This window comes from Lepidochelys olivacea, assembly GCF_965140295.1.
Source record: "Lepidochelys olivacea isolate rLepOli2 genome assembly, chromosome: 5".
In the NCBI taxonomy this organism is placed as follows: domain Eukaryota; kingdom Metazoa; phylum Chordata; order Testudines; family Cheloniidae; genus Lepidochelys; species Lepidochelys olivacea.
In genome coordinates, this window is record NC_140415.1 from 3,041,308 (window position 1) to 3,065,818 (window position 24,511).

At 52.0% G+C, this 24,511-nt stretch overlaps 1 long non-coding RNA gene across 1 annotated transcript; it reads right to left on the reverse strand.

The window, feature by feature from the left end:
• Positions 1–233: 233 nt before the first annotated feature.
• LOC311520360 lies at positions 234–20,751 on the reverse strand. Its single transcript, XR_014711564.1, has 3 exons — positions 19,978–20,751; positions 17,956–18,163; positions 234–473 (listed from the first exon to the last, which is right to left on the reverse strand). It is a non-coding gene; the product is annotated as an uncharacterized lncRNA (long non-coding RNA).
• Between the last annotated feature and the right edge of the window lie 3,760 nt (positions 20,752–24,511).

The window sequence follows — 24,511 nt, forward strand, 5'->3', positions numbered from 1 at the left end:
TTACATAGAGACTGTCCGGTTTGACCAATGTACATGGCAGAGGGGCATTGCTGGCACACGATGGCATATATCACATTGGTGGATGTGCAGGTGAACGAGCCTCTGATAGTGTGGCTGATGTGATTAGGCCCTGTGATGGTGTCCCCTAAATAGATATGTGGACACAGTTAGCAACGGGCTTTGTTGCAAGGATAGGTTCCTGGGTTAGTGGTTCTGTTGTGTGGTGTGTGGTTGCTGGTGAGTATTTGCTTCAGGTTGGGGGGCTGTCTGTAGGCAAGGACTGGCCTGTCTCCCAAGATCTGTGAGAGTGATGGGTCGTCCTTCAGGATAGGTTGTAGATCCTTGATGATGCGTTGGAGAGATTTTAGTTGGGGGCTGAAGGTGACGGCTAGTGGCGTTCTGTTATTTTCTTTGTTGGGCCTGTCCTGTAGCAGGTAACTTCTGGATACTCTTCTGGCTCTGTCAATCTGTATCTGAAAAAGTATTATAGATCTGAAAAGTATGAACATGGACTAGCTTCCTTATACAGTTGTTATTTTTATGACCATGTCAGTGAATTCATTTCAGTGATGTTGGCCAACCTAATCATTTCAAACTATGATTTGTAAGCAAAGTCTAAACGAGCTCTCCCGGACAGCTAGCGATGAGCTGGGGGCTGGGGGGAAAGGCTTCAGGACCAGATTGTATTTACATTCACACCTCATCTACTTAGGTATCCAGCAAACAGAGCTGCCTTGCCCAAGTGATAGATTTTGGCTGGGGTTAGGTTACAAATCACTTGAATGAGGGGGGAAGAGGGGGAATGAAATGTTGTTTTTCTTATGATAGGAGTAAAGGGCAGTAGAACTGTCCTTAGCCTGTGCTGACTGAGGGCATGGAGAGAGAGGGTGGGGACAGGTGTTTTGCTTGACGGTCTGTCTGAGTCACAAGTACTGTTTGACCTGCCTCGCTCCCCTGTTTAAGGACAGAGCTGATTAGGCTCCATAGAGAGTCTTTTGTTGTGTTCAGTGACCACTACAGCTGAAATCATGGAGAATCAGGACTAAGCGCTTAGACCGGCTGGGGGACAGCGTTTCTGTGGCAGAGACGGCCCAGCCTGCACCAGCAGCGAGGTTCCCCACTGAGAGCTCGGCTGAAATCACGGAGAGCCGGAGGAACCTCAAGAGACCCACTGGCAGAGGTCACAGTGGAGGTGGCAGCCGAAGGCGACGGCGCGGGGCCGTTGGCAACAGCGCGATGGAGTGAACGGTGGCACAACGAACAACAGTGGCCAGAGCGAACAGTGAGCCGCTGGAGGAACGAGCAAGGTGCCTTCTTGCCCCGCACCAGGGAGATGAACTCGTGTGAAAGCACCTCTGAACTCTGAGTCCCCACTGACCCAGGACAACACCGGTGAGTGGGGGTGCCTATGTTAAGAATGCTGGAGACACAACACAGTTCATGCGAACACACATGGCTGTGGCATCCTACTGTCTATTTAAGCAAGAGATGCCACACGCTACGAACTGGAGGCCAATGTTAAGTGCATGGTCACGTGTTCATCCTGGAGCTGGACACTGGTTCCGAACAAGACCAGCAAATGCTCACTGTCTTTCTGCAGGAAACTCAACTGACTGGCTAGATGTATGCGGTGCAACAATGAAAGACTCAACAGTAGAAAAAGTGAAGAACTCTCTCACCACATTCAAAAAATTTGCATACCTGGCTGATGAATGCACCGATGCAAATGGGCATCAAGTATTAAGTCATTGTGTACGTTATCTTGATGTCAGCGGTAGGCCAGTAGATGCATTTCTAGATGTTCAAGTTATAGAGGACAGATTGGCTGCATCTGTGCAACCCACATCTTAGAAGAGTTAAATGCTTGTCAATAGGACCCCAAACAGATGGCTGCTTGCGCATTTGTGCAAACTTCTCTGGAAGACACGGTGGAGCACAAGCTTTGCTCAGAGAAAAGTGTAACTCTAGTCTCTCCTATACACACTGCAGAGGCCATCTACTCCAAGCAGTGCTAGTACGGGCTGCAGACTCTTCAAAAGATATTTAAAAAGCTATACATTTCATGTCTTCATTATATTCTTTTTTCAGCAAGAGTCCAAAAAGACTGAGTATCTTGGAAAATATAGAAGATACACTGGGACTGAAGTTCAAATTAGTCCAACCTGGGAAAACCCTCTGGCTTTCTCATGAGCGATCCTTGGCTGTTGTCTTAAAATTACTCCAGCTGTTAATACTGGCTTTGGAAAGTATCTACCAAGATGGGATGGATCTAAGTAGTGAGGCTGGCGGATTACTTTTGCTACTACGTTCAGAGAAGACTATTGCCATTCTCTCTCTCTCGTAAGTCTACTGTTGAAACCGCTTGGGCCATTAAACAGTGCCATCCAGACATCTTTTAAAACAGTAGTAGATCTTTGTCCAGCAATAGAAGCTACATTTGGATCAATCTCAATCCGAGAGCTATCCATTGAAAAAGTACTGGAAGAAGCAAAGACTTCAGTCCAGAAGTTGACTAATAAAGGCAGTTATATTGAATCCTTAAGAGAAGAGGACAAGAAGTGTTTGTTAAGACAACTGAAAAAGTGCACAGACTTGATTCTTAAAAATTGACAACAGCGACTTCTAGATTCTACTCAACCTCTACGTAGCTTTTACAGATCCCTGTCCTATAAAACACCGACAGCTGAGTGGAGTGAGGCACGAGCAGCCATGGGGCTGCCGTGTGCTCAGGAGAGAATAGAGAATTTGAACACAGTGGAATATCATAGAATCATAGAATCATAGAATATCAGGGTTGGAAGGGACCCCAGAAGGTCATCTAGTCCAACCCCCTGCTCAAAGCAGGACCAATTCCCAGTTAAATCATCCCAGCCAGGGCTTTGTCAAGCCTGACCTTAAAAACCTCTAAGGAAGGAGATTCTACCACCTCCCTAGGTAACGCATTCCAGTGTTTCACCACCCTCTTAGTGAAAAAGTTTTTCCTAATATCCAATCTAAACCTCCCCCACTGCAACTTGAGACCATTACTCCTCGTTCTGTCATCTGCTACCATTGAGAACAGTCTAGAGCCATCCTCTTTGGAACCCCCTTTCAGGTAGTTGAAAGCAGCTATCAAATCCCCCCTCATTCTTCTCTTCTGCAGGCTAAACAATCCCAGCTCCCTCAGCCTCTCCTCATAACTCATGTGTTCCAGTCCCCTAATCATTTTTGTTGCCCTTCGCTGGACTCTCTCCAATTTATCCACATCCTTCTTGAAGTGTGGGGCCCAAAACTGGACACAGTACTCCAGATGAGGCCTCACCAATGTCGAATAGAGGGGAACGATCACGTCCCTCGATCTGCTCGCTATGCCCCTACTTATACATCCCTAAATGCCATTGGCCTTCTTGGCAACAAGGGCACACTGCTGACTCATATCCAGCTTCTCGTCCACTGTCACCCCTAGGTCCTTTTCTGCAGAACTGCTGCCTAGCCATTCGGTCCCTAGTCTGTAGCTGTGCATTGGGTTCTTCCGTCCTAAATGCAGGACCCTGCACTTATCCTTATTGAACCTCATCAGATTCCTTTTGGCCCAATCCTCCAATTTGTCTAGGTCCTTCTGTATCCTATCCCTCCCCTCCAGCGTATCTACCACTCCTCCCAGTTTAGTATCATCCGCAAATTTGCTGAGAGTGCAATCCACACCATCCTCCAGATCATTTATGAAGATATTGAATAAAACCGGCCCCAGGACCGACCCCTGGGGCACTCCACTTGATACCGGCTGCCAACTAGACATGGAGCCATTGATCACTACCCGTTGAGCCCGACAATTTAGCCAGCTTTCTACCCACCTTATAGTGCATTCATCCAGCCCATACTTCCTTAACTTGCTGACAAGAATACTATGGGAGACCGTGTCAAAAGCTTTGCTAAAGTCAAGAAACAATACATCCACTGCTTTCCCTTCATCCACAGAACCAGTAATCTCATCATAAAAGGCGATTAGATTAGTCAGGCATGACCTTCCCTTGGTGAATCCATGCTGGCTGTTCCTGATCACTTTCCTCTCATGCAAGTGCTTCAGGATTGATTCTTTGAGGACCAGCTCCATGATTTTTCCAGGGACTGAGGTGAGGCTGACTGGCCTGTAGTTCCCAGGATCTTCCTTCTTCCCTTTTTTAAAGATTGGCACTACATTAGCCTTTTTCCAGTCATCCGGGACTTCCCCGGTTCGCCACGAGTTTTCAAAGATAATGGCCAGTGGCTCTGCAATCACAGCCGCCAATTCCTTCAGCACTCTCGGATGCAACTCGTCCGGCCCCATGGACTTGTGCACGTCCAGCTTTTCTAAATAGTCCCTAACCGCCTCTATCTCCACAGAGGGCTGGCCATCTCTTCCGCATTTTGTGATGCCCAGCGCAGCAGTCTGGGAGCTGACCTTGTTAGTGAAAACAGAGGCAAAAAAAGCATTGAGTACATTAGCTTTTTCCACATCCTCTGTCACTAGGTTGCCTCCCTCATTCAGTAAGGGGCCCACACATTCCTTGGCTTTCTTCTTGTTGCCAACATACCTGAAGAAACCCTTCTTGTTACTCTTGACATCTCTGGCTAGCTGCAGCTCCAGGTGCGATTTGGCCCTCCTGATAACATTCCTACATGCCCGAGCAATATTTTTATACTCTTCCCTGGTCATATGTCCAACCTTCCACTTCTTGTAAGCTTCTTTTTTATGTTTAAGATCCGCTAGGATTTCACCATTAAGCCAAGTTGGTCGCCTGCCATATTTACTATTCTTTCGACTCATCGGGATGGTTTGTCCCTGTAACCTCAACAGGGATTCCTTGAAATACAGCCAGCTCTCCTGGACTCCTTTCCCCTTCAAGTTAGTCCCCCAGGGGATCCTGGCCATCCGTTCCCTGAGGGAGTCGAAGTCTGCTTTCCTGAAGTCCAGGGTCCGTATCCTGCTGCTTACCTTTGTTCCCTGCGTCAGGATCCTGAACTCAACCAACTCATGGTCACTGCCTCCCAGATTCCCATCCACTTTTGCTTCCCCCACTAATTCTACCCGGTTTGTGAGCAGCAGGTCAAGAAAAGCACCCCCCCTAGTTGGCTCCTCTAGCACTTGCGCCAGGAAATTGTCCCCTACGCTTTCCAAAAACTTCCTGGATTGTCTATGCACCGCTGTATTGCTCTCCCAGCAGATATCAGGAAAATTAAAGTCACCCATGAGAATCAGGGCATGCGATCTAGTAGCTTCCGTGAGCTGCCGGAAGAAAGCCTCATCCACCTCATCCCCCTGGTCCGGTGGTCTATAGCAGACTCCCACCACTACATCACTCTTGTTGCACACACTTCTAAACTTAATCCAGAGACACTCAGGTTTTTCTGCAGTTTCGTACCGGAGCTCTGAGCAGTCATACTGCTCCCTTACATACAGTGCTACTCCCCCACCTTTTCTGCCCTGCCTGTCCTTCCTGAACAGTTTATAACCATCCATGACAGTACTCGTTGTAATCATACAACGAATGAATGAAGATTTGACTTCAACTTCTTCTTTATCATCACTAGTGGCTCGACCTGATCTTTGTGCTCTGTTTCCTGGGCTGAGAGAAGTGGGAATTCATCTCTTGCCACTCCCAGTCACAACAGCCACAGCTGAGCGTTCTTTTGCCTCATTGAATAGAATTTTGTGTTCAGAAAGACGTCGCCTTCTGCCTGATCCTGTGACTGAACTAATGAGTATATCCATGGAAGGACTGGAAGTACCGGACACACGAGAAGCCACCAAAGCTGAACGCATTGCATTCAAGAAGTTCATTAACAGAGCTGTGCAAAATTATAACAAGAAACCAAGAAGGATGCAGACGTTGTGCTTCATAGAAGGCTTGAGTAGCCAACTTTAATTTGAGTGATGATTTTAAAATCTAATAAAATGGTCATGAAACATTTTTCAGTTTTTACTGTGGTGCCATACATCCCATCTTCACCCTCACGGTCTCACCCCTCATCAGCCCTGACCCCCTCTGTAAATTCGAACACCCCCACAGTTTCAATTCCTGGGGAAAACACTGCATCCATGTATCCTCTGGAATCAGATGGACCCCACACCGTCTGTCAAAGGTGGACAGGAGCTCCTCAGTGCAGTCAGTCTCTTCAGAAATTGGGCGTTTTCTCCCACTCCCTGCTGTTGAGAGGGCCTGAACCCCCAGTCTGAGGCTGCTCCTCGTGCTGCTCCAGGACTTTGAGCAGCACTGTATGTGTTCTCTCCTCAAATACGAGCTGTTCCCTGCATCTTTGGTGGGCTTTTCCCTCCATTTCAGTGTTGGCTTAGACTGCTGCCAAATATTCCATGCATCTTTCGTGTGCGCTCTCCCCGCCTCAGTTTCCCTGATCCACAACTCCACCATCGTTATTTCTTCTTCCTGTTCTTTCTGGGTTTCCAGGAGTTGCAGTCGGGCCAGTTCCCTTGCAGTGTCTGGAGCTGCAGGGCATTTGGACGCCTGGTCATAGCTTATGAGCAAAGCTCTCCATTCCTTATCTGAGATTTTCCTCTTAAAGGATAATCCCCTTAGCAAGCACGAATGTTCCAGGTCTTTTGTCCCAAGACCCTCCTAGGACTGTAATTCCCTTATTGGGACCAATCTTTCACCCTTAAAAACTCTCAGTATCCAATTTAAACTTCTAACTGCCCTGGGGTTATGATCTATAAACCCAACTGACCTGGGGCACGTGAATCCTGTCACGACTGTCTGGAGTGGCTCCTGACCAGGAGTGCCTACCTCACGATGGACTGTCAGAAAACGACAGATGCCCCAAGCTGGTGATGTGTTGTATAATTAGATTTCACCAAGCCAGTAACAAATGAGAACTCCTAGGTCACTAAAACAGTCTTACCATGGAGTCACAGACAATCCCCTGAGATGCTGCAGTCTATCTTGTCTCCCAGACAAGCTGGACTTAGTGATAATGATCACTTACGCCAAAAATCACACCACATTTAAGTTGCTTCCAATTCCAACAGACCAGTCACTTACCCCAGATCCACTGGGATCCTCGATCTTACACCAAAGACAATGCTGGCAGCCAATGCTCTAGTAAACTAACAAAAGGGTTATTAGCTAAGAAAAAGGAATGAGAGTTATTGAGGGGTTAAAGCGGGAAAATATGTACAGGTGAATCACAGTTTGTAATTCTAAATGGTGGCAGTGATGTAATAAACTGCCAGTCTCCCCGAAGTCTTTTCAGGGGACCCAGATTGTCTCTGGGGGTCTCTGCTTTTCATCTAGTGCCCTTCCCTGGAAGAGTCCAAACAGTCCAGGGAAGAAAGATTTTCCCTGAATCCTGCTCATAGCTTCTCACAGAAAACAAGCTGCCAGGATCACAGCTCACAAGGGTTCTTCCTTTGATGATGGAAAGTGAGGAACGTGTGTAGAGTCTGTGAGTGCCGATCGTCACATACCATGATCACTTTCTTTGAAATTAGCCTTTTTCTGTTAAAGTTCTTCATCTGCCTTCCACAAGGCTTCTCTCTTGTCAGATGGGTTATTTAGTGATGGGGTTTCAGAGTAACAGCCGTGTTAGTCTGTATTCGCAAAAAGAAAAGGAGGACTTGTGGCACCTTAGAGACTAACCAATTTATTTGAGCATAAGCTTTCATGAAGTGAGCTGTAGCTCACGAAAGCTCATGCTCAAATAAATTGGTTAGTCTCTAAGGTGCCATAAGTCCTCCTTTTCTTTTTTAGTGATGGGGGTACACACTATGTACATGTTTGCTCCTACCTTACACCAGGATACAGCTACGTGAAAACAATGCATGTAACAACCCGGTAGTTTTCATGAAGTTTTAACACCAAATGCATTCTTATCCGTTCAGTAATCACTTTGATCTACACTGATACATAAGCGAATGGGGCTGGCTTCCAGCCATGCATTTGTAAGCATTCAGTGAGGCCGAGGGCTTGGGCATGAGCTGGCACCTGGTCTGCCAGCATCACAAATGCTTCCCGCTTAAGGACTGCCGTGCCAACGTAGCATGCCACAGAGCACCATCAACCTGCCTGGGGCTGGCCGAGGGCCAGGATAACCCATAGCCCCTCCATCAAAATGCTCACAGTCGAGGCAGGAAACAGAAAAGCACATGGACAGGGAGGGGAAGAAATTGTCTTGTCAACCCCACCAAACCGTCATCACAGGGAGCATTGCACAGCAGGGAGCCCAAGGCTGGAATAGTCCCCCCTCCCCCGCCAATGGAGAACTTGACTCATCCCCAGGGAGCTGATCCATTGCAGAGAGGCCCACGAGTGCTATGAGAACATTATGAGACATTGCGTTCTGGAGACAGCAGGGTAAAACCCAGCCCCAGCTCCGCTAAAATCTCCCCTGGAAACCCCAGTCAGGCAGAGAGAGCTGGTCCTCCCTGGCCGAGGAGCAGAAAGGTGTTTCTCCCTTTGTTTGGGTGGGCAGAACTCAAAGCTATCCTGTTACCCAAAGCCATTACTGGCTACGCTGTGTGCATCAGTGCATCCCAGAGCCCAGCCAGGAGCTGACAGCTGAGAAAAACAATCCTGGGAAAGCACTCACCTGCCCACTGACCCCTGGGGGCCTGTGGCTGGCTGTGAACAGGCATCTCCGGCACCCCAGGGACCGAGGAGAAGGGTTTTGCAGTGGGGCGGCCTGGTCCAGGCCTCCTCGTCCTCAGGGGGAGGCAGTCGTGTGCGTGAGTTGAACAGGGCACCTGCAAGGCCAGGCCAGGCCGGGCACTCCTGCAGCTGCCTCTGCCCAGGCCTGAGTGGGGCACAGGAAGGTTTGTTTTAGTAAGAACCCCGCCTCCAGGAGAGTTCTGACCTGACCCAAAACAGGAGACTCCCTGGGGACAACACCAATATTATAAAATTGCAAGCTGGTGCTGTGTTTGGGGGTGACACCCCCAGAGAGATTGGCATCGGCACTGCCTCGCCTGTTTGATGGCCTATTAAGGTCATGATGATGATCACTTTAGATAAGCTATTACCAGCAGGACAGTGGGGTGGGAGGGGGTATTGTTTCATGGTCTCTGTGTGTATATAAAGTCTGCTGCAGTTTCCACGGCATGCATCCGATGAAGTGGGCTGTAGCTCACGAAAGCTCATGCTCAAATAAATTGGTTAGTCTCTAAGGTGCCACAAGTCCTCCTTTTCTTTTTGCGGATACAGACTAACACGGCTGTTACTCTGAAACCTATTAAGGTGTGAGGATGTGACTCAGCAGGGAGGGGGGAGTGTTGACCTGGGAATGTGCCTGGGGATGGGAGACCTGAGAGCCTGTCACCTGAGCCAGGAGGGGGAGGGGGAGGTAACACGTCTGCCCAGGAATGTGGACAGAGGCTGCAGCAGGGAACCTGCTGGGTGGGTTTAGTTTTCAGTTTGGGGCTGGGTGGAGGAACACAGGGAACCCCAGGGCTGGGGTCTAAGCTCCCTGCTCCCCCAGAAGGACTTGACTGAGGGGTCCAGGTTGTACCCACAAGCTCTGTTGTGGACTGTGTTCCTGTTGTCCAATAAACCTTCTGTTTTACTGGCTGGCGGAGAGTCTCAGTGAATCCCAGGAAGAGGGGTGCATGGCCTGGACTCCCCCACACTCTGTGACAACTGGTGGCAGCGGTGGGATGTACTGCACCCCGTGGACGGCGCTTCCTGCAGTAAGTGACTGGGGAACAGTAAAACGAAGGGGAATTGACAGGGACCAGGCGTGCTGAAGATTCAGAGAGAGACGATTTCAGGGGGCGGTTAACCCCTGGGAGTGTGTGACCAGAGAGAAGGACTTTTGCAGTAACAGAGTCCCCCGGGGGATTGCAGCGAGCGGTCCCAGAGGCGGAGGAGTCTGCAGCTTGACCCTGGCAAAGAGTCGATGACCTCAAGAAGGACTGGCACACAAAGGACTTTTCCTGGAAACCGTGGAAAGCTGCCCGGCCTGCGAGTGGCCAGCAGGGAGGTGTACGCTAAACGCCTGAAGAGCGACCTGGTGGAGCTGTGCAGGCAGAGGGGGCTGCGCATCGGGAGGTCCACCAAGGAACAGCTGATTGCCCAGCTGGAGGAGAGGGATCGCTTGGATGACCCGATCCCTGTCCCTGAGGGAAGCCGCCCGGCAGACGCAGCGTGGGCCCTGGGGCCTGACCGGGCTGGGAGGGGTCAGACTGCTGCCCAGGACATCCCGAGACCCTTCCTACCTATGCCTGGGGGAGGGGTTGGGGGAAGCCCAGCGAATACCGAGGGCACCCTGACCCCAGCAGCCAGCAGGGGATCCTCCTGGCGGAGCTCCCCATCCCTGGAGCGGAGGCGGCTGGAATGGGAGAGGGAGATGAAAATGAGGGAGCTGGAGGATCATGAGAAACAACGTCAACATGAGGAGAAACAATGTCAACATGAGCAGGAGGAGAAGGAGAGGGAACGTCAGGAGAAGGAGAAACAAAGACAGCATGAACTGGAGCTGGCCAGGCTGAGGAGCAGTGCTGGGCCCCGGCTGCGGTGAGTGCGGGGGGACCCAAGACTGCAAGGAGCTTTGATAAGTGCTCCCTGTCCCAGCGGAAGGAGGGGGAGGACATAGATAGCTTCCCGACGGCCTTTGAGAATGCCTGCGAGATGCACAGGGTTGACCCTGCAGACAGGCTCCAGTTCCTCACCCCCTTACTGGACCCCAAAGCCGTGGAGGTGTACAGCCGGATGAAAGGGCCGGAGGCAGGGGACTATGAACTGTTCAAACAGGCCCTGCTCCGTGAGTTTGGGCTGACCCCCGAGATGTACCGGAGAAGGTTCCGGAGTCAGCGTAAAATGCCTGAGGTCACCTACCTACAACTGGTCAACCGGATGCAGGGGTATGCCCGCAAGTGGACAGCTGGGGCCCGAGCTAAAGAGGACCTGCTTGACCTAATCATACTGGAGCAACTGTATGATCAGTGCCCGTCCGACCTGAGGCTGTGGCTGGTGGACAAAAAGCTCGAGAACCCCCAGCACGCAGGGCAGCTGGCCGACGAGTTTGTGAACAGTCGGTCAGGGGGTAGCCGGGAGGAGTCCCAAAAGAACAGGCCCCCCCCGATGCAGAGAGAGAGTCACCATGGGACCTCCCAGTGGGGAAATGTGGAGAACCCTCTCCTAAGGGGAACGCCTGGCGTCAGGACCGTCCGACCCGCTCGAGGGGACCAACGTGACCTGAGCTGCTATCACTGTGGCCAGAGAGGCCACGTACGGACCCAGTGCCCCAGGCTCAGGGACAGACTGAGCAGACCCAACCTACCCAGGGTTAACTGGGTAGGGACCCAGCTGGACGAGGGGCAGACGGCCCAGGCAAGGGGGGCTGCCAGCTTACCACCTGCTCAGGAGGGAAGAGTACCCCAGGCCAGCTCCGCCAGAGGGCTGGAGGCTCTGGACTCAGGGTGCTCGGTTTACAGGGTGGGCGCGGGGCTGTCCCTCCGGAGAGAGTGCCTTGTTCCCCTGGAGGTGGATGGGAGGAAGGTCAATGGATACTGGGATACGGGAGCGGAGGTGACGCTGGCCCGGCCCAAGGTGGTGGCCCCAGATCGGGTGGTGCCCAACACCTACCTGACCCTGACAGGGGTGGGCGGGACACCATTTAAGGTGCCCGTGGCAAGGGTACACCTGAAATGGGGGGCCAAGGAGGGCCCCAAGGATGTGGGGGTACACCACCATTTGCCCACTGAGGTTTTGATGGGGGGAGACCTAGAGGACTGGCCAAGCAAGCCCCAGACCGCCCTAGTTGTGACGCGTAGCCAGAGCCGGCGAGGGGCATTGCGCCCTGACCTTGGGGAGGGTACCACACCGGAGGTGCAGGACCCTACCCTGGTGGGGAGGGAGCACTGAGGGGCACGGCTCAGAGAGGCGGAGGCCTCAGACCTGGCCACTGAGGGGGAACCGGGCCCCATCCCTTCCCCAGCCGCTGAGTTCCAGGCCGAGTTGAGGAAAGATCCCTCCTTGCGGAAGCTCAGGGACCTGGCTGACCTCAGGGTGGGACGGACCATGAGGAGAGGCTGCCAGGAGAGGTTCCTGTGGGAGAAGGGGTTCCTGTACCGAGAATGGGCTCCCACAAGGGAAGTAGAGTCCTGTGGGATCAGGAGGCAGCTGGGGGTCTCCCAGAAGTATCGCCGCAGGCTCCTGTACCTGGCCCATGACATCCCCCTCGCAGGGCACCAGGGAATCCGGCGCACCCGGCAGAGGTTGCTACAGAACTTTTACTGGCCCGGGGTCTTTACCACGGTCCGGCAGTATTGCCGATCCTGTGACCCCTGTCAGAGGGTGGGGAAGGCCCGGGACAAGGGGAAAGCGGCTTTGAGACCTTTGCCCATCATAGAGGAGCCTTTCCAGAAGGTGGCCATGGACATTGTGGGGCCTCTCAGCAAGACGACCCGGTCGGGGAAGAAATACGTTCTGGTGGTGGTAGATTTTGCCACCCGCTATCCCGAGGCAGGTGCCCTTAGCTTCCATTGAAGCAGACACCGTGGCCGATGCGCTCCTGACCATTTTCAGCTGAGTGGGGCTCCCCAAGGAAGTCTTGACAGACCAAGGCTCCAACTTCATGTCGGCCCCGCTCCGGTGCTTGTCGGAGAAATGTGGGGTCCGGCACGACTGGGCCTCAGTTTATCACCCCCAGTCCAATGGGCTGGTGGAGAGGTTCAATGGGACGCTAAAGATGATGCTGAAAACCTTTATGAACCAGCACCCGCAGGATTGGGACAAGTACTTACCTCACCTGCTGTTCGCGTACAGGGAGGTGCCCCAGGAGTCTACCGGATTTTCGCCTGTCGAACTGTTATATGGCAGGAGGGTGAGGGGCCCCCTGGACCTGATGAGAGACAAGTGGGAGGGGAAGGCCACTCCCGATGGAGAGTCAGTGGTGGAGTATGTCCGGATCTTCCAAGAGAGACTGGCTGAACTCATGGGCCTGGCCAGGGAGAATCTGGCCAGAGCCCAGAGGAAGCAGAAGGTCTGGTATGACCGCACGGCGCGGGCCCGGGCCAACGCCACCGGGGATCCGGTGATGGTTCTCATCCCCGTGAAAAAGAACAAACTACAGGCCGCCTGGGAGGGCCCTTTCAAGGTCATCAAGCAGCTCAATGAGGTAAACTATGTGGTGGAGCTGTCGAACCGGGCGCACCACCGCTGGGTGTATCATGTGAATATGATGAAGCCATATTATGCCAGGGGGAATGTGGTGTTTGCCGTGTGTGGACATTGGCAGGAGCAGGGAGATGACCCTTTAGTAGATCTATTCCCAGAGCTGGTTCCCCCCTGGAAGCAATTCCCCTCTCAGATCAGCTAACCCCTGCCCAGTAAGCTGAGGTCAGGGAGGTGCTGCATCCGTACCGACAGCTGTTTTCCAACCAGCCTGGACGCACTAATCTGACTGTCCACCGGGTGCAGACAGGGTTGCACCCACCAATAAGATGCTCCCCCTTCCGAGTCACAGGGAAAACTGCTCAGGACCTGGAAAGAGAGGTCCGGGACATGCTGGCTTTGGGGGTGATCCAGCCATCGGCCAGCCCTTGGGCCTCGCCGGTGGTGCTGGTCCCCAAAAAGGACGGGTCGATCCGGTTCTGTGTGGACTATCGGAAGCTCAATGCCATCACTGTATCTGATGCCTACCCCATGCCCAGGCCTGATGAGCTCCCAGACAAGCTGGGAGGAGCTCGGTACCTTACCACCATGGACCTTACAAAGGGCTGCTGGCAAGTACCGCTGGATGCAGATGCCCGGCTGAAATCGGCCTTTATCACCCCTCTGGGCCTCTATGAGTTCCTGACCCTGCCTTTCGGCCTCAAGGGAGCGCTGGCCACCTTCTAGCGCCTGGTGGACCAGCTACTGAGGGGGATGGAGAGTTTTGCCGTGGCGTATATTGATGACATCTGTGTCTTAGCCAGACCTGGGAGGACCACGTGTCCCAGGTTAGACAAGTGCTGGACCGACTCCAGGGGGCTGGGCTGACTGTAAAAGCGGAGAAGTGCAAGGTGGGGATGGCGGAAGTATCTTACGTGGGCCATCGGGTGGGGAGCGGCCGCCTAAAGCTGGAACCAGCCAAGGTGGAGGTGATCAGAGACTGGCCCGCTCCCCACACCAAAAACCAGGTCCAAGCCTTTATTGGGATGGCAGGATACTACCGAAGATTTGTGCCCCACTTTAGCGCCATCGCCACCCCCATCACTGAGCTATGCAAGAAGGGGAAGCCAGACAAGGTGGTCTGGACCGAGCAGTGCCAGGAGGCTTTCCGGGCACTGAAGGAGGCTCTGGTCAGTGGCCCAGTTCTGGCAAACCCAGACTTTGACAAGCCCTTTGTGGTGTTCACCAACGCCTCCGACATGGGACTGGGGGCAGTGTTAATGCAGGAAGATGAAAAGGGGGAGAGACACCCCATCGTGTACCTGAGCAAGAAGTTGCTACCCCGGGAGCAACACTACGCAGGCATCGAGAAGGAGTGCCTGGCCATGGTGTGGGCCCTCAAGAAACTAGAGCCCTATCTCTTTGGGCGACACTTCACCGTGTACACCGACCACTCTCCCCTGACCTGGCTGCACCAGATGAAAGGAGCCAATGCCAAGCTCCTGAGATGGAGCCTGCTCCTGCAGGATTACAACATGGACGTAGTCCACGTGAAGGGAAGGGCCAACCTGATAGCGGATGCGCTGTCCCGGAGAGGGGGCCCCAAACTTCCCCAGGTGACTGGTCACAGTGACCCCGCTCAGTTCAGTCTCGAAGGGGGGAGAGATGTGACTATGTGACTCAGCAGGGAGGGGGGAGTGTTGACCTGGGAATGTGCCTGGGGGTGGGAGACCTGAGAACCTGTCACCTGAGCCAGGATGGGGACGGGGAGGTGACACCTCTGCCCAGGAATGTGGACGGAGGCTGCAGCAGGGAACCTGCTGGGTGGGTTTAGTTTTCAGTTTGGGGCTGGGTGGAGGAACACAGGGAACCCCAGGGCTGGGGTCTAAGCTCCCTGCTCCCCCAGAAGGACTTGACTGAGGGGTCCAGGTTGTACCCACAAGCTCTGTTGTGGACTGTGTTCCTGTTGTCCAATAAACCTTCTGTTTTACTGGCTGACTGAGAGTCTCAGTGAATCCCAGGAAGAGGGGTGCAGGGCCTGGACTCCCCCACACTCCGTGACATAAGGGTCATCGGCTGTACAATGAATTCATTGAAAGGAACCAGGGCTACACCTTATCACTCAGCAAGGCATGCAGTGGCATGCCTACAGTGGACTGAGGACTCTGCGGCTTTTCCATGCCATGTGCTGGACAGTTTGTGTTTGGGACAAAGGAAGGACCAACCACATGGCAAAAGGAATATAAAAGGCAGCTGCCCCGTCTCCATTTGGTCTTCAATCCGGCTTCTTATCTCTTAAAAAAGGGAAGAAGGAAGATCCTGGGAACTACAGGCCAGTCAGCCTCACCTCAGTCCCTGGAAAAATCATGGAGCAGGTCCTCAAAGAATCAATCCTGAAGCACTTGCATGAGAGGAAAGTGATCAGGAACAGCCAGCATGGATTCACCAAGGGAAAGTCATGCCTGACTAATCTAATCGCCTTTTACGATGAGATTACTGGTTCTGTGGATGAAGGGAAAGCAGTGGATGTATTGTTTCTTGACTTTAGCAAAGCTTTTGATATGGTCTCCCATAGTATTCTTGTCAGCAAGTTAAGGAAGTATGGGCTGGATGAATGCACTATAAGGTGGGTAGAAAGCTGGCTAGATTGTCGGGCTCAACGGGTAGTGATCAATGGCTCCATGTCTAGTTGGCAGCCGGTATCAAGTGGAGTGCCCCAAGGGTCGGTCCTGGGGCCGGTTTTATTCAATATCTTCATAAATGATCTGGAGGATGGTGTGGATTGCACTCTCAGCAAATTTGCGGATGATACTAAACTGGGAGGAGTGGTAGATACGCTGGAGGGGAGGGATAGGATACAGAAGGACCTAGACAAATTGGAAGATTGGGCCAAAAGGAATCTGATGAGGTTCAATAAGGATAAGTGCAGGGTCCTGCACTTAGGACGGAAGAACCCAATGCACAGCTACAGACTAGGGACCGAATGGCTCGGCAGCAGTTCTGCGGAAAAGGACCTAGGGGTGACAGTGGACGAGAAGCTGGATATGAGTCAGCAGTGTGCCCTTGTTGCCAAGAAGGCCAATGGCATTTTGGGATGTATAAGTAGGGGCATAGCGAGCAGATCGAGGGACATGATCGTTCCCCTCTATTCGACATTGGTGAGGCCTCATCTGGAGTACTGTGTCCAGTTTTGGGCCCCACACTTCAAGAAGGATGTGGATAAATTGGAGAGAGTCCAGCGAAGGGCAACAAAAATGATTAAGGGACTGGAACACATGACTTATGAGGAGAGGCTGAGGGAGCTGGGATTGTTTAGCCTGCAGAAGAGAAGAATGAGGGGGGATTTGATAGCTGCTTTCAACTACCTGAAAGGGGGTTCCAAAGAGGATGGCTCTAGACTGTTCTCAATGGTAGCAGATGACAGAACGAGGAGTAATGGTCTCAAGTTGCAGTGGGGGAGGTTTAGATTGGATATTAGGAAAAACTTTTTCACTAAGAGGGTGGTGAAACACTGGAATGCGTTACCTAGGGAGGTGGTAGAATCTCCTTCCTTAGAGGTTTTTAAGGTCAGGCTTGACAAAGCCCTGGCTGGGATGATTTGACTGGGAATTGGTCCTGCTTTGAGCAGGGGGTTGGACTAGATGACCTTCTGGGGTCCCTTCCAACCCTGATATTCTATGATTCTATGATTCTATGAAACAACTTCTCTACAAACTGAAGCTCTGAACAAAGGACTGAATGACCCACCCAAGCGGCGGATGTGCTCCAGAGGGACTTTCAAGCCAGCAAACTCACCAATACTGCTAAGAACCTGATCGATGGACTTTGAAGTCTCTGTGTGTATTTGAGTGCTTTATCATTTAACATCTCTCTTCTTTTTCTTTCTTTTTTCTTTCTAATACACCTTTAGTTTTAGACACGAAAGGACTGGCTGGCAGCCCATGGTATTTTGGGTAAGATCCAAACCTAGAATGACCTGGCAATGTGGCTGAGCCTTTGGGGTCGGAAGAACATTTTATATAGTGAGCAGAATTTTGAAATAACTTCTCACTGTTCTGGACCTAGGTGCTGATTGGGAGCCAGGGAACTAGAATGCAATAAAGGGGGCTGTGTGACTTTCTTTTTTTTTTTTTGCTTCTTGATAACCAGTGGGGGCGGGATCAGGAGCACAGTTTGTGACTGGTTGGTGAGTTTAACTTCAGTGTTACTCACCAGTCTTGGGAGTATCTGCTCTCCTTTTTGCAGCCTGCCCTGACTTTGGCATTTTCAGGAAGGGGTCCCCCAGGCACCCTGGGTCACACTAGGGCAAGTCACTTTGGCATTCTGTGCTTCAGTTTCCCCAGCTGTTGAATGGGGATGATAACACCATCCTCCGGCAGGAAAGGGCAGGCTTGATTAACGTGTGTGCAGTGCTATGATTAATCATCTATTATTTCTTGTTGCATTCAAGTTAGCCAAAGAAGAGAGGAGGCAGCTGCGAAGGAGATCACACTAAAAACACTCCTGACAATTTCTATTGTAACTAGTTGCTGCTCCTTGTCTTAGATTTGCCTGCTGGATGCTGGGAGGAATGACCCCTGAGGCACGTTAAACTGTGGAGAATTTACAAGCGGGCACAGACTTGCTGAGCATGTGGGAGTGATGGGGATCAGCTAATTGAAATATTATTCAGTGGTGAATTAGATGTTCTTGGTTTGCCCTGAATGCAGGTGTCCAGGAAAGCAGCGTTGTCTATATTAATATTACATACGAAAATAACAATGCTCAAAGAACACGATTTAGGGGTCAAGTCAACAGTTAGGAAATTCCAGCATTAAGGCTGCCTGCACAACCTTAATTCAGCCCCCTTGAGCATATGCACTATGATACAGTCGTCAGTGACACACTCACATACCATTTTTAACACAGGTCCCCTGCCTCAGTCAATGCCTGGGACAGACAATCTCAGGTATTCTTAGCATAACAGAGCTGAGAAAGGGTGCCCTTTGGAAAAGGAGAGAGACTCCAGCCTAGATCCTCAAAGGTATTGTGATGCACAGCTCCCACTTCAATCAACATGCCGTTGAGGACCTGGGCCTCAGTTATCAGCAGACGGATGTGATCTAAAACGAAGAGAAAGAGAGCGGACAGATGAGAGGAGTTTTCTGTGACAATGTCTCTTTAAGTCTAAGCTTTGGATTATGTAATTATGAATATTTAAACAATCACCAAACAGCTGTATACACCGCAGCCCTGTATAGATGGCAAAATGACTAACAAATGCAGTGCTGCAATCAATTTAATTTCTTCCTTTCTTTTTGTCTCTTTTCTTGGAAACATTTACTGCGTTTGTGTATCTTGTACCCAATAAAGATATTAAAAGCCCTTGGATCAGCCGCTAGGTAATCAGCCAGCCAGCCTTACCAGGAAGCTTATCAGCGGATGATATTTAGGTATTAACTGTGGAACTATTGAAAGACGCTTATGACCCAGCCCGAGGAAAACAGTTTTGCAGCTCCCTGGGGAATTAGCCACAATCTCATTGCACTAAGGCATAAATCGCTGGTGATACTTGATGTCACGTCTAATTACAGTGAGACACAACAAAATATAATGCAAACAGACACATCCATGGGTGCGGGAACACACCGACCATTCTGAAAATCACTTCATTTTTTTTCATAGATTCACAGAGTTTAAAGCCAGAAGGGACCATTAGATTATTTTGTCTGCCCCCTGTAGGTCACAGACCAGAAAATGCCATCAAGGGATCCCTGAATCAAGCCCGGGACCCTGACTGAGTTCGAGCGCAGGTAATTGGGAAGCCCTCAAGCAGCAGTGGCGATGAAGCAGTTAGAATTGAGCTGACGCCACGTGGGTCAGACGAGAGTCCAGGTCACTCTCCCAGAGCTGTATGGACCCTGGACAGAAAACGTGTTTATTCCCGTCCACAGGAGAGTCAAAAGGAGCCAGTTGTCCTTGGGCCAGCAGTGCTGCTCCAGAACCGCATGTCCAAGAGGGGTTCGACGTGACTTCGATTGGAGCACACACAACTTTTCCTGCAGCCAATCATTACCTCTGACTATCCTTTCTGTGACTGTCGAACCAACAGTCCCCACCCCAGACTGCAGCCCCACAGTAAGAGACAGGCCCTGCCCTGAGGAGCTTACAATCCAAACCGAGTGGCCTGGCCAAGAGAAGGAGAATGGAAATGTTCCCCCCGTTGTGCACCTAGAGAAGAGCGATGACGTGACAGAGCCAGGAACTGAGCCCAGGTCCAATGCCTTGACCACAAGCCCAGTCTTGCTCTCGGACAGAGTCTAGAACAGGCTCCTGGGAGAGAATTTGAAAATACAGCTCCCCCCACACACTCGCCCAGATCAGACGCCGGAGTGATGCTCATCTGAGGGGCATGCCTGTGTCTGTGCGTGCAACCATCCTCATGTCCTCTCTGGGGGTCTTCCATTTGTAACCCTTCTGCCCATCAGAGTTGGCAGCAACAAGGGCCGGGTTCAATATCTAGGGGTTCCATTCCAATAACACAATGCAAACCGGCTCGAGCCCCCACCCAGTGACCTGGGACAAATATATACCACCCCCGCTGGGCGCCTCCAAGAGGCAATACTTCCCCTCTCGCAAGCACATAGTCTGAGTGTAGCAAAAGTCTTTTAATAACAGAGAGAAACAATGTGGCATTATGTTGGGGAAACACCACCAACCGGATTCATAACACAACCCATGAGCAAAAACAACCCCACCCCAGGCAAATTGGGGCATGCCCTTTTCCCTTTGGTTCTTGAGTCCAGCAACCCCAAAAGTCCAATGCCCCAAAAGTCTCTGTCCCTGGTCAGGGCAGCCCCAGAGTTCGAAAGTTTATCGGTGGAGCTTTTACCTCCCAACCTGGGTGGAAATGGGACAGGGGTAAGAGGCACCTTACGTGATCTGAAGCTGACCGCCCCATAGCTCCATAGCGGCGCTCCGCTCCGCTCCGCCAGCCGCCCCACAAAACTCCTTCGCGCAGCTGCACTCCGCTCCACCAGCCGCCCCACGAACTCCTTCGCTCAGCTGCGCTCCGCTCCGCCAGCCGCCCCACGAACTCCTTCGCTCAGCTCCACGGCCCACAAGCAGCTCCTGCCATCCACACACTGCTCCGTGTTGAACTGCTTCACCAGCTGTCCCGCAAACTACTCCACAATATATCTTCAGGCTCCCCCACTACTTAACACAACACTCAGTGATTTCAGCGCTTAGGTGAATTCAGCTTATAGTAGGGGAGCCCCAGTGCTGGTGCACTGTCAGCCCAAAGTGAGCTCAGCAGCCTATAACTAGACTTCTAATGAAATCAAAATTAGCTCTGATATTCCACAGTGGAGAGAGGAGGAAGTGCAATCAGCATGTAAGGCCCTCACCAAGGGGCCCATGCCACCAAGTATTAATACTTGTCCCCAGCCTCTCTCCATTCACACAGTTTTGGAACCCATGACCCTTGCCTAGCGAGTGCTACTTAGATGATGGTGAATCCCTCCATCGTAACAAAAGGCCACGTACAGTTCCAAGCACAGTTCCCATAATCAGGGTAATAACAATTTATTCTTCCTGCCCCAATAACAGAGACACTGGGGATCCCACAGCAGCCAAAGTGACCATTTGGGCAGCTATGGTCTCATTCTAGGCGTGGTGGGTGTGCCTATGCAAATGAGATCGGCCCCTGAAGTTCTTTTCCACAACTTGCCACACCTCACCACCAGATGTCAGGGTGGAGCTCATCCTGACACTGCTTACACATTGATATTGTCAGCCGATCGCCTGCCTGGCAGGGGAGTGCGTTTGCTTTGGGGTTAGCTGAGGAGGCTGTGGCGGGTTGGAGCTTGGATGTCTTTCGAAAAGATCAAACTGTCCCCTCAAGCTCCAGGGGAAGGTAGGAGCTGGAGGGTCAGGGTTAGGGTTATGTGGGAGTCCAGATGAGATGATCAGAACGGAACCTACTAAACAAAGGAAGGAAGCCGCAGAATGAGGAATTACAGGAGAGCAGAATGGGCCTCACTGTAACATATGCGTGTGAATTTCACTTCCTTTTTTTGTTTGCCAGAAAATCTGGGTAGTGGCTGCAATGGGCAGCTCAAGGTGTGACAATACAGCTGGGGATTAGAATCATAGAGCCCTAGGGTTAGAAGGGACCGCCAGGGTCATCTCGTCTAACCCCCCTGCCAGGATGCAGGATTCTTCCTTTGTATTGTCTGCCCCAGAGCATCCTGCCCTGGCCTTTAAAGGAGATGAGAGCAAAGGCATTAACGGACCATGTAGAATAAGCCTGGAGCAAATGTTGTGTTACGTTGGGAACTCTGACCCGGCAGAAAAGCCGGAAGGCAAATGGGAGTGAAATGCCCTTGGATAGGGAGTTCCTGGGCCTGCTATTTGAAGGAGAGACCAGCAGAGCGTCTGGGAGTTGCTTCTGTGTTGTTTTCCCAGTCACTTACGATCCCCTCTTTGTCTTTCCCCAAACTCAGAGGTGTTTGGAGCTGGGATCCTTTGGTTGGGGCATATTCTGATATCTGCAAGCAGGCTGCAGCCACATGAGAGTGTCGGCCCTCTCCGAGAGGTGGGACGAGAGCAGGGAAGAGGAGCGTTGCCTTCTTTTCCTCTTTGTCAGAGGGATTTAAGGGTCGCAGGCTGCCCACCCTGCAGCTCCAAGCCTCCCTGTTTGGTCACCGAATTGGCACAACACAGGCAGCAGGAGCGTGAACTGGCCTCTCTCTCTCTCACACACACACACACACACACTTCATAGATCATAGAAGTATCATAGAATATCAGGGTTGGAAGGGACCTCAGGAGGTCATCTAGTCCAACCCCCTGCTCAAAGCAGGACCAATCCTCAATTTTTGCCCCAGATCCCTAAATGACCCCCTCAAGGATTGAACTCACAACCCTGGGTTTAGCAGGCCAATGCTCAAACCACTGAGCTATCCCTCCCCCGCCCCTGCCCTGGAGGACCCTGTAGGACAGAGAGGAGAGTTTATTCTCCCTCCGTCCAGTCCTTGACCTCTCAGTGTAGGTTTGTGTTTGATGCTCCCCCAGGGGCATCAGGGGCATTATTACAGGTTACTGAATTAAAGAACAATGGGGAGACAAACTAGTGCCCGCCAAGAATGGAGACCCCAGCAAACCCATTTCACAAAGAGCCATCGCCCCTGATAATGCCGTCCAGCCCCCAGCCCCAGGGGAGCATTGGAACCAGGGACCTGGAAGGGAGCCGCTCCACAGCCCGCCGGGTTCCTTACTCTGGCCCCACCACCTGGCCCCAAAGGCAGGACAGAGCAACAGGAGAGACATGGGGCGGGCGGCGGGGGGCAGAACCTCAGCAGATGTGAACCAGTGCAGCTGCCTTGAAGTCCATGATGCGATGGATCTGGCCCAGTAGCTGCGAGGGTTGTGTATAGAAGCCCCAGCCACCGACTCAAGTCAAGGAGAGGGCCAGGGCCAGGGCAGGGAAGAGCGTGCTGAGCTCCCTCCTGCTTTAGTCAAACACCACTCTTGGGGCTTAATCCAGGGGCGAGGGGGTGAAACCCTCTGGGCTGGGCTGCACACGAGGTCAGACTCGATGACAGAATGGCGCCGTCTGGCCTTAAAATCTGTGACTTTCTGAATCCCGCCCCCCGCCCCCCATTGCAGTGCAGCCACTGCTAGGCTGGAATGCGGCAGCTGTTTAAGGAGAACGTGGGACCCCTGTTCCATGGGTCCTGCAGGAGGGGATGTTGAGAATCACGACTCCAACAGGCCACAGGTTGCCAGGGAATTTTAGTTAGACTTCCTCTTGGTTCAACCAGTGCACTGGCCCTAGATCTTGACTCTTCTTTCAGAGGGGCCCTGGTTCTGTGTTCCCCAGAAAGGGCTCTGTGGCTCCCAGCAGTGGTTGATGGGACCACTCACCAATGCAAAAACCAGCAGCTGGTGGCACCATCTCCTGCTCCTTCTCCATCTCTGGGGATTTTGCCTTCCAGTGGGGAGGTGTGCATGTCTGCCCACTGGGCATGGCCCGGGCTGTGCATCACAGCCTTTGTGGGCCAGGCCACCCTTTGCACTGGGGTGGGCTGCCCCCATCCTAGCATGAGTCTGAGTGGGACTCGCACATATTAGAGGGGAGCCCTGCCAGCCTTGGCAGGAGTCTGTGGGGAGCCCTAAGGTGCCTGTGGGGAGCCCAGCCTTCTTTGTTCATGGCTGTACCCTGGTCAGTGGCCAGACACCCTGTTGCACAGAATCGGAGCACGCCTGTCCTTTTGCCAAGGACTCTTGCCTGAGCAGGGTTCTGTGTGCTAAGTTTCGCTGTGAATTCAGCCTGTGGCATGTCAGTTTTTATTCTCTGACAGTCCTCCCCCTTCCTTGTTTTTACCATAAAGAAGCCGCTCGCGGGGACTTCCCGCTGAGAAAGAGGCCATCCAGTGTCCATGCACTCGCTCTTCCTAGCGGAAGCATGACCTCCATTCAGGAAACCCGAGGGAGTTTTCCCAATCTGAACTAAATGATGCCAAGTAACATCCTGCGGCAGGAAATGTTTGAGGCAAAGATTTGAGCCTCAGAAGCTTCACATAAACATTGCTGAAAGGAGTGGGATCACTTACCGCACTTTGAAAGGAAACGTGGCTGCTGGGTTTCGTTTATTAACATGTCAGTGGTTTTATTACCTCATGCTCCGAGGCCCAGTTGTTTCAGCCGCAACATGAACACAGCCCACGGCATCTCTTAAACGGCAGAGCATGCCTCTTCTTTGCTGAATGATTTGGGCTTTGGCATGAGTTCACACGAATATTTACACAGCGTTAGCCCACTATATTATCCTGGAAGGCAGGTGTTGCATCACCCCAGTGCCTGAAATTCTCTTTGCTGTTTCAATTGGCGATAATATCCTTCCCTTCCCAGCCTGCCATCCAGGAGCATTGCCGGGTGTTGCTAAGCAGCAGCTATATTCCGTCGCCCAGCTGGCTGCTAACACTGCTCGGTGAAGTGATTCCTGGCTCTTCAGAAACCCAGCAAGCCGTGTTTCAGAAACCAGGTAAAGCTATGTGACTACCAGTGCCTCCTAGAAATCCAGCCCCGGCTCCGACACCCAGCTTGCCCAGCTGATTCTGCGGTGTCTCTTTGCAGGATAAAACATCTGTACTGAAGTTCTTCCCTGGAGAGCATTGGAGGTTGTAGCTGCAGGTGGCCATGGCAAACGACCACTGAGTCTGAGCATCGGTTGATGGGATATTGCTTATGTGCACTGCAGCCCATACAGAGTCCTGGGTTATACCAGCTACCTACAGGCCTTTATCCCCAGTTTATGAGCTGGAGAATTCTCTAAATGGGACGAACCCCAGCTGAGAAACGCCACTGGCCTCAGGCCAGCCGGGTGCTCATGTTCCAATGCAGAACTTAGTCCCCAAGATCTCCTCCCATGGGCCACAGCTCACCTCATCCCTCTCTAATTGGCT